Source organism: Gossypium raimondii, chromosome 9 (assembly GCF_025698545.1).
Source record: "Gossypium raimondii isolate GPD5lz chromosome 9, ASM2569854v1, whole genome shotgun sequence".
NCBI lineage: Eukaryota > Viridiplantae > Streptophyta > Magnoliopsida > Malvales > Malvaceae > Gossypium > Gossypium raimondii.
The window spans coordinates 15,126,993-15,141,436 of record NC_068573.1 but is presented as its reverse complement, the minus strand read 5'-3'; the positions used below and the strand labels follow the sequence as shown (position 1 = coordinate 15,141,436).

General features: G+C 39.5%; 18 non-coding genes and 25 pseudogenes across 18 annotated transcripts; all 43 read left to right on the top strand.

The window, feature by feature from the left end:
- The first annotated feature begins 30 nt into the window (after positions 1 to 30).
- LOC128033265 (5S ribosomal RNA) lies at positions 31 to 149 on the top strand (annotated as a pseudogene).
- A 183-nt stretch (positions 150 to 332) lies between these two features.
- LOC128033116 (5S ribosomal RNA) lies at positions 333 to 451 on the top strand. Its single transcript, XR_008189452.1, has one exon. It is a non-coding gene; the product is annotated as a 5S ribosomal RNA (ribosomal RNA).
- A 183-nt stretch (positions 452 to 634) lies between these two features.
- LOC128032836 (5S ribosomal RNA) lies at positions 635 to 753 on the top strand. Its single transcript, XR_008189176.1, has one exon. It is a non-coding gene; the product is annotated as a 5S ribosomal RNA (ribosomal RNA).
- A 182-nt stretch (positions 754 to 935) lies between these two features.
- LOC128032887 (5S ribosomal RNA) lies at positions 936 to 1,054 on the top strand. Its single transcript, XR_008189228.1, has one exon. It is a non-coding gene; the product is annotated as a 5S ribosomal RNA (ribosomal RNA).
- Positions 1,055 to 1,238: 184 nt separating this feature from the next.
- On the top strand, positions 1,239 to 1,357 carry LOC128033112 (5S ribosomal RNA). Its single transcript, XR_008189448.1, has one exon. It is a non-coding gene; the product is annotated as a 5S ribosomal RNA (ribosomal RNA).
- Positions 1,358 to 1,506: 149 nt separating this feature from the next.
- On the top strand, positions 1,507 to 1,625 carry LOC128033129 (5S ribosomal RNA). Its single transcript, XR_008189464.1, has one exon. It is a non-coding gene; the product is annotated as a 5S ribosomal RNA (ribosomal RNA).
- Positions 1,626 to 2,097: 472 nt separating this feature from the next.
- On the top strand, positions 2,098 to 2,216 carry LOC128033065 (5S ribosomal RNA). Its single transcript, XR_008189400.1, has one exon. It is a non-coding gene; the product is annotated as a 5S ribosomal RNA (ribosomal RNA).
- Positions 2,217 to 2,397: 181 nt separating this feature from the next.
- Positions 2,398 to 2,515, top strand: LOC128033118 (5S ribosomal RNA). The gene has a single exon (XR_008189453.1). It is a non-coding gene; the product is annotated as a 5S ribosomal RNA (ribosomal RNA).
- A 183-nt stretch (positions 2,516 to 2,698) lies between these two features.
- LOC128033032 (5S ribosomal RNA) lies at positions 2,699 to 2,817 on the top strand. Its single transcript, XR_008189367.1, has one exon. It is a non-coding gene; the product is annotated as a 5S ribosomal RNA (ribosomal RNA).
- Positions 2,818 to 3,003: 186 nt separating this feature from the next.
- On the top strand, positions 3,004 to 3,122 carry LOC128033105 (5S ribosomal RNA). Its single transcript, XR_008189441.1, has one exon. It is a non-coding gene; the product is annotated as a 5S ribosomal RNA (ribosomal RNA).
- Positions 3,123 to 3,306: 184 nt separating this feature from the next.
- Positions 3,307 to 3,425, top strand: LOC128033287 (5S ribosomal RNA; annotated as a pseudogene).
- Positions 3,426 to 3,608: 183 nt separating this feature from the next.
- Positions 3,609 to 3,727, top strand: LOC128033146 (5S ribosomal RNA). Its single transcript, XR_008189481.1, has one exon. It is a non-coding gene; the product is annotated as a 5S ribosomal RNA (ribosomal RNA).
- Positions 3,728 to 3,912: 185 nt separating this feature from the next.
- On the top strand, positions 3,913 to 4,028 carry LOC128033319 (5S ribosomal RNA; annotated as a pseudogene).
- Positions 4,029 to 4,212: 184 nt separating this feature from the next.
- On the top strand, positions 4,213 to 4,331 carry LOC128033151 (5S ribosomal RNA). The gene has a single exon (XR_008189485.1). It is a non-coding gene; the product is annotated as a 5S ribosomal RNA (ribosomal RNA).
- Positions 4,332 to 4,514: 183 nt separating this feature from the next.
- On the top strand, positions 4,515 to 4,633 carry LOC128033057 (5S ribosomal RNA). The gene has a single exon (XR_008189393.1). It is a non-coding gene; the product is annotated as a 5S ribosomal RNA (ribosomal RNA).
- Positions 4,634 to 4,819: 186 nt separating this feature from the next.
- Positions 4,820 to 4,937, top strand: LOC128033075 (5S ribosomal RNA). The gene has a single exon (XR_008189410.1). It is a non-coding gene; the product is annotated as a 5S ribosomal RNA (ribosomal RNA).
- Positions 4,938 to 5,121: 184 nt separating this feature from the next.
- Positions 5,122 to 5,240, top strand: LOC128033462 (5S ribosomal RNA). The gene has a single exon (XR_008189549.1). It is a non-coding gene; the product is annotated as a 5S ribosomal RNA (ribosomal RNA).
- A 184-nt stretch (positions 5,241 to 5,424) lies between these two features.
- LOC128033258 (5S ribosomal RNA) lies at positions 5,425 to 5,543 on the top strand (annotated as a pseudogene).
- Positions 5,544 to 5,726: 183 nt separating this feature from the next.
- LOC128033130 (5S ribosomal RNA) lies at positions 5,727 to 5,845 on the top strand. The gene has a single exon (XR_008189465.1). It is a non-coding gene; the product is annotated as a 5S ribosomal RNA (ribosomal RNA).
- A 183-nt stretch (positions 5,846 to 6,028) lies between these two features.
- Positions 6,029 to 6,147, top strand: LOC128033256 (5S ribosomal RNA; annotated as a pseudogene).
- A 486-nt stretch (positions 6,148 to 6,633) lies between these two features.
- Positions 6,634 to 6,752, top strand: LOC128033277 (5S ribosomal RNA; annotated as a pseudogene).
- Positions 6,753 to 6,937: 185 nt separating this feature from the next.
- On the top strand, positions 6,938 to 7,055 carry LOC128033495 (5S ribosomal RNA; annotated as a pseudogene).
- A 184-nt stretch (positions 7,056 to 7,239) lies between these two features.
- LOC128033158 (5S ribosomal RNA) lies at positions 7,240 to 7,358 on the top strand. The gene has a single exon (XR_008189493.1). It is a non-coding gene; the product is annotated as a 5S ribosomal RNA (ribosomal RNA).
- A 181-nt stretch (positions 7,359 to 7,539) lies between these two features.
- On the top strand, positions 7,540 to 7,658 carry LOC128033197 (5S ribosomal RNA; annotated as a pseudogene).
- A 305-nt stretch (positions 7,659 to 7,963) lies between these two features.
- On the top strand, positions 7,964 to 8,082 carry LOC128033045 (5S ribosomal RNA). The gene has a single exon (XR_008189380.1). It is a non-coding gene; the product is annotated as a 5S ribosomal RNA (ribosomal RNA).
- Positions 8,083 to 8,513: 431 nt separating this feature from the next.
- On the top strand, positions 8,514 to 8,632 carry LOC128033311 (5S ribosomal RNA; annotated as a pseudogene).
- Positions 8,633 to 8,815: 183 nt separating this feature from the next.
- LOC128033219 (5S ribosomal RNA) lies at positions 8,816 to 8,934 on the top strand (annotated as a pseudogene).
- A 186-nt stretch (positions 8,935 to 9,120) lies between these two features.
- On the top strand, positions 9,121 to 9,238 carry LOC128033497 (5S ribosomal RNA; annotated as a pseudogene).
- Positions 9,239 to 9,421: 183 nt separating this feature from the next.
- LOC128033198 (5S ribosomal RNA) lies at positions 9,422 to 9,540 on the top strand (annotated as a pseudogene).
- A 404-nt stretch (positions 9,541 to 9,944) lies between these two features.
- Positions 9,945 to 10,063, top strand: LOC128033169 (5S ribosomal RNA; annotated as a pseudogene).
- A 180-nt stretch (positions 10,064 to 10,243) lies between these two features.
- On the top strand, positions 10,244 to 10,362 carry LOC128033166 (5S ribosomal RNA; annotated as a pseudogene).
- Positions 10,363 to 10,545: 183 nt separating this feature from the next.
- LOC128033499 (5S ribosomal RNA) lies at positions 10,546 to 10,664 on the top strand. Its single transcript, XR_008189557.1, has one exon. It is a non-coding gene; the product is annotated as a 5S ribosomal RNA (ribosomal RNA).
- A 182-nt stretch (positions 10,665 to 10,846) lies between these two features.
- On the top strand, positions 10,847 to 10,965 carry LOC128033308 (5S ribosomal RNA; annotated as a pseudogene).
- Positions 10,966 to 11,149: 184 nt separating this feature from the next.
- On the top strand, positions 11,150 to 11,267 carry LOC128033431 (5S ribosomal RNA; annotated as a pseudogene).
- Positions 11,268 to 11,452: 185 nt separating this feature from the next.
- On the top strand, positions 11,453 to 11,571 carry LOC128033329 (5S ribosomal RNA; annotated as a pseudogene).
- Positions 11,572 to 11,756: 185 nt separating this feature from the next.
- On the top strand, positions 11,757 to 11,874 carry LOC128033321 (5S ribosomal RNA; annotated as a pseudogene).
- A 183-nt stretch (positions 11,875 to 12,057) lies between these two features.
- On the top strand, positions 12,058 to 12,176 carry LOC128033322 (5S ribosomal RNA; annotated as a pseudogene).
- Positions 12,177 to 12,359: 183 nt separating this feature from the next.
- LOC128033259 (5S ribosomal RNA) lies at positions 12,360 to 12,478 on the top strand (annotated as a pseudogene).
- A 183-nt stretch (positions 12,479 to 12,661) lies between these two features.
- Positions 12,662 to 12,780, top strand: LOC128033201 (5S ribosomal RNA; annotated as a pseudogene).
- Positions 12,781 to 12,964: 184 nt separating this feature from the next.
- Positions 12,965 to 13,082, top strand: LOC128033456 (5S ribosomal RNA; annotated as a pseudogene).
- Positions 13,083 to 13,264: 182 nt separating this feature from the next.
- LOC128033191 (5S ribosomal RNA) lies at positions 13,265 to 13,383 on the top strand (annotated as a pseudogene).
- Positions 13,384 to 13,870: 487 nt separating this feature from the next.
- On the top strand, positions 13,871 to 13,971 carry LOC128033494 (5S ribosomal RNA; annotated as a pseudogene).
- A 182-nt stretch (positions 13,972 to 14,153) lies between these two features.
- LOC128033323 (5S ribosomal RNA) lies at positions 14,154 to 14,272 on the top strand (annotated as a pseudogene).
- Positions 14,273 to 14,444: the final 172 nt, after the last annotated feature.

Sequence of the window (14,444 nt, the reverse complement as noted above, 5' to 3'; positions counted from 1 at the left end):
TTTATATAAATAGATTACGCAAAAGTTGACAGGTGCGATCATACCAGAACAAATGCACCGGATCTCATTAGAACTCCGCAATTTAGCGTGCTTTGGTGAGATTAGTACTAGTATGGGTGACCTCTTTGGAAGTCCTCATGTTGCACCCCTCCCATTTTATTTCTTATAAAGGTTTTTTTGTTGCATTTTCTCCACGTGGTGTAGCTAATTCGTTATTTGCGTTTTTCGAAATAAATAATTTGAAACGTTATTTGGTAGAATTTGCATTAAAATTCGAGGCAAAAGTGCGATAAGGGGCGGTCTTTATATAAATAGATTGTAGAAGAGTTGACGGGTGCGATCATACTAGTGCTAATACACCGGATTCCATCAGAACTCCTCAGTTAAGCGAGCTTGGGCGAGAGTAGTACTAGGATGGGTGACCTCTTCGGAAGTCCACGTGTTGCACCGCTCCCATTTTATTTCAAATAAAGTTTTTTTAGTTGCAATTTCTCCACGTGTTGTAACTAATTCGTTATATGCGTTTTGCGAAATAAATAATTTGAAAAGTTATTTGGTCGAATTTGCATTCAAATTCGAGGCGCAAGGGCGATAAGGGGCAGCCTTTATATAAATAGATTGCGCAAGAGTTGACGGGTGCGATCATACTAGCATTAATGCACCGGATCTCATCAGAACTCCGCTGTTAAGCGTGCATGGGCGAGAGTAGTACTAGGATGGGTGACCTCCTTGGAAGTCCTCGTGTTGCACCCCTCCCATTTTATTTCATCCAATTTTTTTTAGTTGCATTTTCTCCACGTCGTGTAACTCATCTGTTATTTACGTTATGCGAAATAAATAATTTGAAACGATATTTGGTCGAATTTGCATTCAAATTCGAGTCGCAACTGCGATAAGAGGTAGCCTTTATATGAGTAGATTGCGCAAGAGTTGACGGGTGCGATCAAACCAGCACTAATGCACCGAATCCCGTCAGAACTCCGCAGTTAAGCGTGTTTGGGCAAGAGTAGTACTAGGATGGGTGACCTCCTGGGAAGTCCTCGTGTTGCACCCCTACCATTTTATTTCATATAATATTTTTTTAGTTGCGTTTTCTCCACGTGGTGTAACTTATTCGTTATTTGCGTTTTTTTAAAGTTAATAATTTGAAACGATATTCGGTCGAATTTGCCTTAAAATTCGAGGCGCAAGTGCGATAAGGGTCAGCCTTTATATAAATAGATTGCGCAAAAGTTGACAGGTGCGATCATACCAGCACAAATGTACCGGATCTCATTAGAACTCCGCAATTTAGCGTGCTTGGGCGAGATTAGTACTAGGATGGGTGACCTCTTTGGAAGTCCTCATGTTGCACCCTTCCCAGTTTTTTTCTTATAAAGTTTTTTTAGTTGCATTTTCTCCACGTGGTGTAACAAATTCGTTATTTGCGTTTTGTGAAATAAATAATTTGAGGAAAAAGTGCGATAAGGGGCGGCCTTTATATAAATAGATTGCACAAGAGTTGATGGGTGCGATCATACTAGAACGAATACACTAGATTCCATCAGAACTCTGCAGTTAAGCGTGCTTGGGCGAGAGTAGTACTAAGATGGGTGACCTCTAGGGAAGTCCACCTGTTGCACCGCTCCCACTTTATTTCATATAAAGTTTTTTTAGTTGCAATTTCTCCACGTGGTGTAACTAATTCGTTATTTGCGTTTTGCGAAATAAATAATTTGAAAAGTTATTTGGTCGAATTTGCATTCAAATTTGAGGCTAAGAGGCGATAAAGGCGACCTTTATATAAATAGGTTGCGCAAGAGTTGTGGTGCGATCACAACACATTAATGCACCGGATCGATCGAACTCCATTAAGCGTGCATGGCGAGTAGTACTAGGATGGGTGACCTCCTGGGAAGTCCTCGTGTTGCACCCCACCCAATTTATTTCATATAATTTTTTTTAGTTGCATTTTCTTCACAAGGTGTAACTCATTCGCTATTTGCGTTTTGCGAAATAAATAATTTGAATCGATATTTGGTCGAATTTGCATTAAAATTCGAGGCGCAAGTGCGATAAGAGGCAACGTTTATATGAATAGATTGCGCAAGAGTTGATCGATGCGATCATACCAGCACTAATGCACCGGATCCCGTTAGAACTCCTCAGTTAAGCATGCTTGGGCGAGAGTTGTACTAGGATGGGTGACCTCTTGGGAAGTCCTCGTGTTGCACCCCTCCCATTTTATTTCATATAATTTTTTTAATTGCATTTTCTTCACGTGGTGTAACTCATTCGTTATTTGCATTTTGCGAAATAAATAATTTCAAATGATATTTGGTCGAATTTGCATTCAAATTCGAGGCGCAATTGCGATTAGGGGCAACATTTATATGAATAGCTTGCACAAGAGTTGACGGGTGGGATCATACTTGCACTAATGCATCGGATCCCATCAGAACTCCGCAGTTTAAGTGCTTGGGCGAGAGTAGTACTAGGATGGGTGACCTTTTGGGAAGTCCTCGTGTTGCACCCCTCCAATTTTATTTCATATAATATTTTTTTAGTTGCATTTTCTCCACGTGGTGTAACTCATTCGTTATTTGCGTTATGCTAAATAAATAATATGAAACGATATTTGGTCGAATTTGCATTCAAATTCGAGGCGCAACTGCGATAAGAGGCAGCCTTTATATGAATAGATTGCGCAAGAGTTGACGGGTGCGATCATACCAGCACTAACGCACCGGATCCCATCAGAACTCCGTAGTCAAGCGTGCTTCGGCGAGAATAGTACTAGGATGGGCAACCTTTTGGGAAGTCCTTGTGTTGCACCCCTCCCATTTTAATTCATATAAAGTATTTCTTTTAGTAGCATTTTCTACACGTAGATTAACTAATATGTTATTTGAATTTTGCGAAATAAATTATTCGAAACGTTATATGGTCAAATTTGCATTCAAATTCGAGGCGCAAGTGCCATAACGGGCAGCCTTAATATAAATAGATTGCACAAGAGTTGACGGGTGCAATCATACTAGTACTAATACACCGAATTCCATCAGAACTCTGCAGTTAAGCGTGCTTGGGCGAGAGCAGTACTATGATGGGTGACCTCCTGGGAAGTCCACGTGTTGCATCGCTCCCATTTTATTTCATATAAAGTTTTTTTTACTTGCATTTTCTCCACGTGGTGTAACTAATTCGTTATTTGCGTTTTGCGAAATAAATAATTTGAAAAGCTATTTGGTCTAATTTACATTCAAATTCAAGGCGCAAGGGCGATAAGGGGCAGCCTTTATATAAATAGATTGCGCAAGAGTTGACAGGTGCGATCATACCAGCACTAATGCACCGGATCCTATTAAAACTCCGCAGTTAAGCGTGCTTCGGCGAGAGTAGAACTAGGATGGGTGACCTCTTGGGAAGTCCTCTTGTTGTACCCCTCCCATTTTATTTCATATAAAGTTTTTTTAGTTGCATTTTCTCCACATGGTGTAACTAATTCGTTATTTGCGTTTTCCGAAATAAATAATTTGAAACGTTATATGGTCGAATTTGCATTCAAATTTGAGGCGCAAGCGTGATAAGGGGCAGCCTTTATATCCATAGATTGCGCAAGAGTTGACGAGTGCGATCATACCAGCACTAACGCACCGGATCCCATCAGAACTTCGCAGTCAAGCATGCTTCGGCGAGAGGAGTACTAGGATGGGTAACCTTTTGGGAAGTCCTTGTGTTGCACCCCTCCCATTTTAACTCATATAAAGTATTTCTTTTAGTAGCATTTTCTACACGAAGATTACCTAATATGTTATTTTAATTTTGCGAAATAAATAATTTGAAACATTATATGGTCGAATTTGATTCAAATTCGAGGCGCAAGTGCCATAAGGGGCAGCCTTTATATAAATAGATTGCACAAGAGTTGACGGGTGCGATCATACTAGTACTAATACACCGGATTCCATTAGAACTCCGCTAAGCGTGCTTGAGCGAGAGTAGTACTACGACGGGTGACCTCCTGGGAAGTCCACGTGTTGCACCGCTCCCATTTTATTTCATATAAAGTTTTTTTTACTTGCAATTTCTCCACGTGGTGTAACTAATTCGTTGTTTGTGTTTTGCAAAATAAATAATTTGAAAAGTTATTTGATCGAATTTACATTCAAATTCGAGGCGCAAGGGCGATAAGGGGCAACCTTTATATAAATAGATTCCACAAGAGCTGACGGGTGCGATCATACCAGCACTAATGCACCGGATCCTATTAAAACTCCGCAGTTAAGCGTGCTTGGGCGAGAGTAGAACTAGGATGGGTGACCTCTTGGGAAGTCCTCTTATTGCACCACTCTCATTTTATTTCATATAAACTTTTTTTAGTTGCATTTTCCCCACATGGTGTAACTAATTCGTTATTTGCGTTTTCCGAAATAAATAATTTGAAACGTTTTACGGTCGAATTTGCATTCAAATTCGAGGCGCAAGCACGATAAGGGGCATCCTTTATACACATAGATTGCGCAAGAGTTGATGGGTGCGATCATACCAGTACTAATGCACCGGATCCCATCAGAACTCCGCAGTCAAGCGTGCGTCGGCGAGAATAGTACTAGGATGGGTAACCTTTTGGGAAGTCCTTGTGTTGCACCCCTCCCATTTTAATTCATATAAAGTATTTCTTTTAGTAGCATTTTCTACACGTAGATTAACTAATATGCTATTTGAATTTTGCGAAATAAATAAGTTGAGACCTTATATGGTCGAATTTGCATTCTAATTCGAGGCGTAAGTGCCATAAGGGGCAGCCTTTATATAAATAGGTTGCGCAAGAGTTGACGGGTGCGATCATACCAGCACTAACGCACCAGATCCCATCAGAACGCCGCAAGTAAGCGTGCTAGGGTGAGAGTAGTACTAGGATGGGTGACCTCTTGGGAAATCTCGTGTTGCACCCCTCCCGTTTTATTTCATATAAAGTTTTTTTTAGGTGCATTTTCTCCAAGTGGTGTTACTAATTCGTTATTTGCGTTTTAGGAAAGAAATAATTTGAAACGATATTTGGACGAATTTTGATTCAAATTCGAGGCGCAAGAGCGATAAGAGGCAACCTTTATATGAATAGATTGCGTAAGAGTTGACGGGTGCGATCATACTAGCACTAATGCACCGGATCCCATCAGAACTCCGCAGTTAAGCGTGCTTGGGCGTGAGTAATACTTGGATGGGTGACCTCTTGGGAAGTCCTCGTGTTGCACACCTCCCATTTTATTTCAAATAGAGTTTTTTTTAGTCGTATTTTCTACACGTGGTGTAAAAAAATCGTTATTTGCGTTTTGCGAAATAAATAATTGCAACCGATATTTGGTCGAATTTGCATTCAAATTCGAGGCGCACGTTTGATACGGGGCAGCCTTTATATAAATAGATTACCCAAGAGTTGACGGGTGCGATCATACCGTTACTAATGCACCTGTTCCAATCAGAACTCCACAGTTAAGCGTTCTTGGGCGAGAGTAGTACTAGGATGGGTGACCTCCTGAGATGTCCTCGTGCCGCACCCCTCTCAATTTATTTCATATAAAGTTTTTTTAGTTACATTTTCTACACGTGGTGTAACTAATTCGTTATTTACGTTTTGCAAAATAAATAATTTCAAACGATATTTGGTCGAATTTGCATTCAAATTCGAGGCGCAAGTGCGATAAGGGGCAGCCTTTATATGAATAGATTTCGCAAGAGTTGACGGGTGCGATCATAAATGCACTAATGCACCGGATCCCATCAAAACTCTGCAGATAAGCGTGCTTGGGCGAGAGTAGTACTAGGATGGGTGACCTCCTAGGAAGTCCTCGTGTTGCACCCCTCCCATTTTGTTTCATATAAAGTTTTTTTAGTTGCATATTCTACACATGGTGTAACTAATATGTTATTTGCGTTCTGCGAAATAAATAATTTAAAACGTTATATGGTCGAATTTGCATTCAAATTCGAGGCGCTAGTGCAATAAGGGGCAGCCTTTATATAAATAGGTTGCCCAAGTGTTGACGGGTGCGAACTTACCAGGACTAATGCATCGGATCCCATCAGAACTCCGCAGTTAAGCGTGCCTGTGCGAGAGTAATACTAGCATGGGTAACTTCCTGGGAAGTCCTCGAGTTGCACCCCTCCCATTATATTTCATATAATGTTTTTTTTTAGTTGTATTTTTTCCACATGGTGTAACTAATTCATTATTTGCGTTTTGCGAAATAAATAATTTGAAACGATATTTGGTCGAATTTGCCTTCAAATTGGATGCGCAAGTGCGATAAGGGGCAAGCTTTATATAAATAGATTGCGCAAGAGTTGACGGGTGCGATTAGACCAGCACTAATGCACCGGATCTCATCAGAACTTCGTAATTAACCGTGCTTGGGCAAGCTTTATATAAACAGATTGCGCAAGAGTTGACCGGTGCTTGTGTTGCACCCCCATTTTATTTCATATAAAGTTTTTTTTAGTTGCATTTTCAACACGTGGTGTAACTAATTAGTTATTTGTGTTTTGTGAAATAAATAATTTGAAATGTTATTTGGTATAATATTCATTGAAATTCAAGGCGTAAGTGCGATAAGGGCAGCATTTATATAAATAGATTGCGCAAGAGTTGACGGGTGCGATCATACCAGCACTAATGCACCGGATCCCATCAGAAACGTGCAGTTAAGCATGCTTAGGCGAAAGTAGTACTTGGATGGGTGACCTTCTGGGAAGTCTTCGTGTTTCACCCCTCCCATTTTATTTCATGTAAAAAGTTTTTTTAGTTGTATTTTCTACACGTGGTGTAACTAATTAGTTATTTGGGTTTTGCAAAATAAATTATTTGAAACATTATTTGGTCGAATTTGCATTCAAATTGGAAGCGCAAGTGCGATAAGGGGCAGGCTTTATATAAATAGATTGCGCAAGAGTTTACGGGTGCAATCATACCAGCACTAGAGTGTCGTATCCCATCAGAACTCTACTGTCAAGCGTGCTTGGGCGAGAGTAGTCTAGGATGGATGGCCTCCTGGGAAGTGTTCGTGTTGCTTCCCTCTCATTTTATTTTAGATAAAGTTTTTTTTAGTTGTATTTTCTAAACGTGGTGTAACTAATTAGTTATTTGTGTTTTTCGAAATAAATAATTTAAAACGTTATTTGGTCGAATTTGCATTCAAATTTGAGGCACAAGTGCGATAAGGGGCGATCTTTATGTAAATAGATTGCCCAAGAGTTGACGCGTGCAATCATACCAGCACTAGTGCACCGTATCCCATTAGAACTCCGCAGCTAAGCGTGCTTGGCTGAGAGTAGTACTAGGATAGGTCACCTCCTGGGAAATCCTCATGTTGCACCCCTCCCATTTTATTTTATATAATTTTTTTAGTCGCATTGTCTAAACATCGTGTAACTAATTAGTTATTGGCGTTTTGCGAAATAAATCATTCGAAATGTTATTTGATCGAATTTGCATTCAAATCTGAGGCGCAAGTGCGATAAGGGGCAACCTTTATATAATTAGGTTGCGAAAGAGTTGACGGGTGCAATCATACCAGCACTAATACACCGTATCCCATCTGAACTCCGTAGTTATGCTTGCTTGGGTGAGAGTAGTACTAGGTTGGGTGAACTCCTGGGAAGTCCTCGTGTTGCAGCCCTCCCATTTTATTTCATATAATTTTGTTGAGTTGCATTTTCTCAACGTGGTGTAACTAATTAGTTATTTGCATTCAAACTCAAAGCGCAAGTGCTATAAGGGGTAGCCTTTATATAAATAGATTACGCAAGAGTTGACGCGGGCGATCATACCAGCTCTAATGCCACGGATCCCATCAAAACTCCGCAGCTAAGCGTGCTTAGGCGAGAGTTGTACTAGGATGGTTTGGTCGAATTTGCATTCAAATTTGAGGCGCAAGGGCGATAAAAGGTAGCCTTTATGAAATTAGATTGCGCAAGAGTTGATGGGTGCGATCATACTAGCACTAATGCACCTGATCCCATCAAAACTCTGCAGTTAAGCGTGCTTGGACGAGAGTAGTACTAGGATGGGTGACCTTTAGGGAAGCCCTCGTGTTGCACCCCTCCTACATATTATTTCATAAAAAAATTTTAGTTGCATTTTTTAAATATCGTGTAACTAATTTGTTTTTGGTGTTTTGCGAAATAAATAATTTGAAACGATATTTGGTCGAATTTACATTCAAATTCATGGCGCAAGTGTGATAAGCGACAGCCTTTATATAAATAGATTGCGAAAGAATTGATGGGTACGATCATACCAGCACTAATACACCGGATCCCATCTGAACTCTGCAGTTATGCGTGTTTGTATGAGTGTCGTACTCCAGTGAAGCCCTCGTGTTGCACCCCTCTTATATTTTATTTAATATAATTTTTTTAGTTGCATTTTCTAAACATCTTTTAACTATTTAGTTATTTCCGTTTTGCGAAATTAATCATTTGAAACGTTATTTGGTCGAATTTGCATTCAAATTCGAGGGGCAAGAGTTGACGTGTGCAATCATACCAGCACTAATGCACCGTATCCCATCAGAACTCTGCAGTTAAGCGTTCTTGTGCGACAGTAGTACTAGGATGGGTGACCTCCTGGGATATCCTCGTGTCGCACCCCTCTCAATTTATTTCATATAAAGTTTTTTTAGTTGCATTTTCTACACGTGGTGTAACTAATATGTTATTTGCGTTCTGCGAAATAAATAATTTAAAACGTTATATGGTCGAATTTGCATTCAAATTCGAGGTGTAAGTGCGATAAGGGGCAGCCTTTATATAAATAGATTGCGCAAGAGTTGACGGGTGAGATCATACCAGCACTAATGCACCGGATCCCATCAGAAACGTGCAGTTAAGCATGCTTAGGCGAAAGTAGTACTTGGATGGGTGACCTTCTGGGAAGTCTTCGTGTTTCACCCCTCCCATTTTATTTCATGTAAAAAGTTTTTTTAGTTGTATTTTCTACACGTGGTGTAACTAATTAGTTATTTTGGGTTTTGCAAAATAAATTATTTGAAACATTATTTGGTCGAATTTGCATTCAAATTGGAAGCGCAAGTGCGATAAGGGGCAGGCTTTATATAAATAGATTGCGCAAGAGTTTACGGGGGCGATCATACCAGCACTAGAGTGCCGGTTCCCATCAGAACTCTACTGTCTAGCGTGCTTGGGCGAGAGTAGTCTACAATGGGTGACCTCCTGGGCAGTGTTCGTGTTGCTTCCCTCTCATTTTATTTCAGATAAAGTTTTTTTAGTTGCATTTTCTAAACGTGGTGTAATTAATTAGTTATTTGTGATTTTCAAAATAAATAATTTAAAACGTTATTTGGTCGAATTTGCATTCAAATTTGAGGCACAAGTGCGATAAGGGGCGATCTTTATGTTAATAGATTGCGCAAGAGTTGACGCGTGCAATCATACCAGCACTAGTGCACCGTATCCCATTAGAACTCCGCAGCTAAGCGTGATTGGGTGAGAGTAGTACTAGGATAGGTCACCTCCTGGGAAATCCTCGTGTTGCACCCTCGTGTTGCATTTTTTAAATATCGTGTAACTAATTTGTTTTTGGCGTTTTGCGAAATAAATTATTTGAAACGTTATTTGGTCGAATTTGCATTCAAATTCATGGCGCAAGTGCGATAAGCGACAGCCTTTATATAAATAGATTGCGAAAGAATTAATGGGTGCGATCATACCAGTACTAATACACCGAATCCCATCTGAACTCCGCAGTTATGCGTGTTTGTATGAGAGTCGTACTCCAGTGACGTCCTCGTGTTGCACCCCTCTTATATTTTATTTAATATAATTTTTTTAGTTGCATTTTCTAAACATTTTTTAACTAATTAGTTATTTCCGTTTTGCGAAATAAATCATTTGAAACGTTATTTGGTCGAATTTGTATTCAAATTCGAGGCGCAAGAGTTGACGTGTGCAATCATACCAGCACTAATGCACCGTATCCCATCAGAACTCTGCAGTTAAGCTTGCTTGGGCGAGAATAGTACTAGGATGGGTGACCTCTTGGGAAGTCATCATGTTGCACCCCTTCCATTTTATTTCATAATTTTTTTTAGTTGGATTTTCTAAATATCATTTAACTAATTAGTTATTGGCGTTCTTCGAAATAAATCATTTGAAACGTTATTTGGCCGAATTTGTATTCAAATTCGATGCGCAAGTGCGATTAGGGGCAGCCTTTATATAAATAGATTGTGCAAGTATTGACTCGTGCTATCATACTGGCACTAATGCACCGGAGCCCATCAGAACTCTGTAGTTAAACGTGCTGGGGCGAGAGTAGTACTAGGATGGGGGATCTTATGGGAAGTTCTCGTGTTGCACCCCTCCCAATTTATTTCATTTAACTATTTTTTTGTTGCATTTTCTCAACGTGGCGTAACTAATTAGTTATTTCCGTTTTGCGAATTAAATTATTTGAAACGTTATTTGCTTGAATTTGCATTCAAATTCAAGGCGCAAGTGCGATGAGGGGCAGCGTTTACGTAAATACATTGCGCAAGAGTTTAAGGGTGCGATCATACCAGCACTAATGTACCGGATCCCATTAGAACTCCGCAGCAAAGCGTGCTTGGGCGAGAGTAGTACTAGGATGGGTAACCTCTTGGGAAGTCTTCGTGTTGCACCCCTCCCATTTTATTTCATATAAATTTTTGTAGTTGCATTTTCTAAAAATCGTGTAACTAATTAGTTATTTGCGTTCTGCGAAATAAATCATTTGAAACATTATTTAGTCGAAGTTGCATTCAGATTCGAGGCGCAAGTGCATTAAGTGGCAGCCTTTATATAAATATATTGCGCAAGAGTTGACCGGTGCGATCATATCAGCATTAATGCATCGAATCCCATCAGAACTCCGCAGTTAAGCGTGCTTAGGCGAGAGTAGTACTAGGATGAGTGACCTTTTAGGAAGTCCTCGTGTTGAACCCCACCAAATTTATTTCATATAAATATTTTTTTAGTTTCATATTCTCCAAGTGGTGTAACTAATTTGTTATTTGCGTTTTGCAACATAAATTATTTGAAACTTTATTTGGTCGAATTTGCATTCAAATTCGAGGCGGAAGTGCGATAAGGGGCAGCCTTTATATAAATAGATTACGCAACAGTTGATGACTGCAATCAAACTAGCATTAATTCATCGGATTCCATTAGAACTCTGCTGTTAAGAGTGCTTGCGCGAGAGTAGTACTAGGATGGGTGACCTCCTGGGAAGTCCTCGTGTTCATCCACTCCCGATTTATTTCTTATAAACTTTTGTTTTGTTACATTTTCTAAACATCTTGTAACAGATTAGTTATTTGCATTTTGCGAAAGTAATCTTTTGAAATGTTATTGGGTCAAATTCGGAATATAATTCGAGGTCCAAGCGCGATAAAGGGCAACCTTTATATAAATAGATTCCGCAAGTGTTAACGGGTCTGATCATACCAGTACTAATGCACCGGATCCCATCAGAACTCCGCAGTTAAGCTCTCATGGACGAGAGTCGTACTAGGATGGGCGACTTCTTTGGAAGTCCTCATGTTGCACTCCTCCCATTTTATTTCATAGAAAAACAATTTTTAGATGCATTTTCTAAACATCGTGTAACTAATTAGTTATCTGCGTTTTGTGAAATAAATCATTTAAAATGTTTTTTGGTCGAATTTGAAGTCAAATTCGAGGCGCAAGTGCGATAAGGGGAAGCCTTTATAAAAATAGATAACACAAGAGTTGAAGGGAGCGACCATACCAGCACTTAATCACCGAATCCATCAGAACTCCACAATTAAGTGTGCTTGGGAGTGAATAGTACTACGATGGGTGACCTCTTGGGAAGTCCTCGTGTTGCACCTCTCCTATTTTATTTCATATAAATGTTTTTTAGTTGTATTTTCAAAACATCGTGTAACTAATTACTTATTTGCATTTTGCGAAATAATGAATTTGAAACGTTATTTGGTCGAATTTGCATTCAAATTCGAGGTGCAAGTGCGATAAGGGGAACCCTTTATATAAAGAGATTGCGCAAGACTTGACGGGTGAAATCATATCAGCACTAATGCACCGGATCACATCAGAACTCTGCAGTTAAGCGCGCTAAAGAAAGAGTAGTACTAGGATGGATGACCTCTTGGGAAGTCATCGTCTTTCACCCTTCCCATTTTATTTCGTAGAAAAAAAATTTAGTTGCATTTTCTAAACATCGTATAACTAATTAGTTATTTACGTTTTGCGAAAGAAATCATTTGAAACGTTCTTTGGTCGAGTTTATAATCAAATTCGAGTCACAAGTGCGATAAGGGGCTGCGTTTATATAAATAGATTGCGCAAGAGTTGATGGGTGCAATCATACCAACACTTAAGCACTAGATCCAATCAGAACTTCGCAGTTAAGTGTGCTTGGGAGAGAGCAGTACTAGGATGGGTGACCCTTTGGGAAGTCCACGTGTTACACCCCCCCATTTTATTTCATAAAAATTTGTTTTTTAGTTGCATTTTCCAAACATCGTGTAAGTAATTACTTATTTGCGTTTTGCGAAATAAATAATTTGAAACGTTATTTGGTCGAATCTGCATTCAAATTCGAGGCGCAAGTGCTATAAGGGTAGCCTTTATATAAATAGATTGCACAAGAGTTGACGGGTGCGATCATACCCGCACTAATGCACCGGATCCCATCAGAACTCCGCAGTTAAGCGCTCATGGGCGATAGTCGTACTAGGATGGGCGACTTCTTAGAAAGTCCTCGTGTTGCACCCCTCTCATTTTATTTTGTAGAAAACAATTTTTAGTTGCATTTTCTAAACATCGTGTAACTAATTAGTTATTTGTGTTTTGCGAAAGAAATCATTTCAAATGTTATTTTGTCGAATTTGCAATCAAATTCGAGGCATAAGTACGATAAGGGGTAGCCTTTATATAAAGAGACTGCGCAACACTTGACAGGTGCGATGATATCAGCACTAATGCACCGGATCCCATCAAAACTCTGAAGTTAAGCATGCTCGGGAGAGAGTAGTACTAGGATGGGTGACCTATCTGAAGTCCTCGTCTTGAACCCCCCATTTTATTTCGTGGAAAAAAAATTTTAGTTGCATTTTCTAAGCATCGTGTAACTAATTAGTTATTTGCGTTTTGCGAAAGAAATCACTTGAAACGTTATTTTGGCGAATTTCCAATCAAATTCGAGGCGCAAGTGGGATAAGGGGCAGCCTTTATATAAATAGATTGCGCAAGAGTTCATGGGTGCGATCGTACCAGCACTTAAGCACTAAATCCAATCAGAACTCTGCAGCTAAGCGTGCTTGGGGGTGAGTAGTACTAGAATGGGTAACCTCTTGGGAAGTCCTCGTGTTGCACCTCTTCCATTTTATTTCATATAAATTTGTTTTTTAGTTGCATTTTCTGAACACCGTGTAAGTAATTACTTATTTTTGTTTTGCGAAATAAATAATTTGAAACGTTATTTGGTCGAATTTGCATTCAAATTCGAGGCGCATGTGCAATAAGGGGCAGCCTTTATATAAAATATTGCGCAAGAGTTTACTGGTGCGATCATACCACCACTAATGCATCAGATCTCAACAAAACTCCGCAGTTAAGCGCTCTTGGCGAGAATCGTACTAGGATAGGCGGTTTCTTGGGAAGTCCTCATGTTGCACCCCTCCCGTTTTATTTCGTAGAAAAACAATTTTTAGTTGCATTTTCTAAACATCGTGTAACTAATTAGTTATTTGCGTTCTGCGAAACAAATCATTTGAAAGATTATTTGGTCGAATTTGCAATTAAAGTGGAGGCATAAGTGCGATAAGGGGCATCCATTATTTAAATAGATTATGCAATAGTTGACGGGTGCGACCATACCAGCACTTAAGCACCGCAGTTAAGCGTGGTTGGGAGTGAGTAGTACTAAGATGGGTGACCCCTTAGGAAGTCCTCATGTTGCACCTCTCTCATTTTATTTCATATAATTTTTTTTAGTTGCATTTTCCAAACATCGTGTAACTAATTACTTATTTGTGTTTTCCGAAATAAATAATTTGAAACATTATATGGTCGAATTTGTATTCAAATTCGAGGCACATGTACGATAAGGGGCAACCTTTATATTAATAGATTGTGAAAGAGTTGACGAGAGCGATCATACCAGCAATAATGCACCGGATCCTATTAGAACTCTGCAGTTAAGCGTGCTCTGGAGAGAGTAGTATTTGGGTGGGTGACCTCTTGGGAAGTCCTCGTCTTGCACCCCTCCCATTTTATTTCGTAGAAAAAAATTTTAGTTGCATTTTCTAAACATCATGTAACTAATTAGTTATTTGTGTTTTGCGAAAGAAATCATTTGAAACGTTCTTTGGTCGAATTTCCAGTCAAATTTGAGGCGCAAGTACGATAAGGGGCAGCCTTTATATAAATAGATTGCG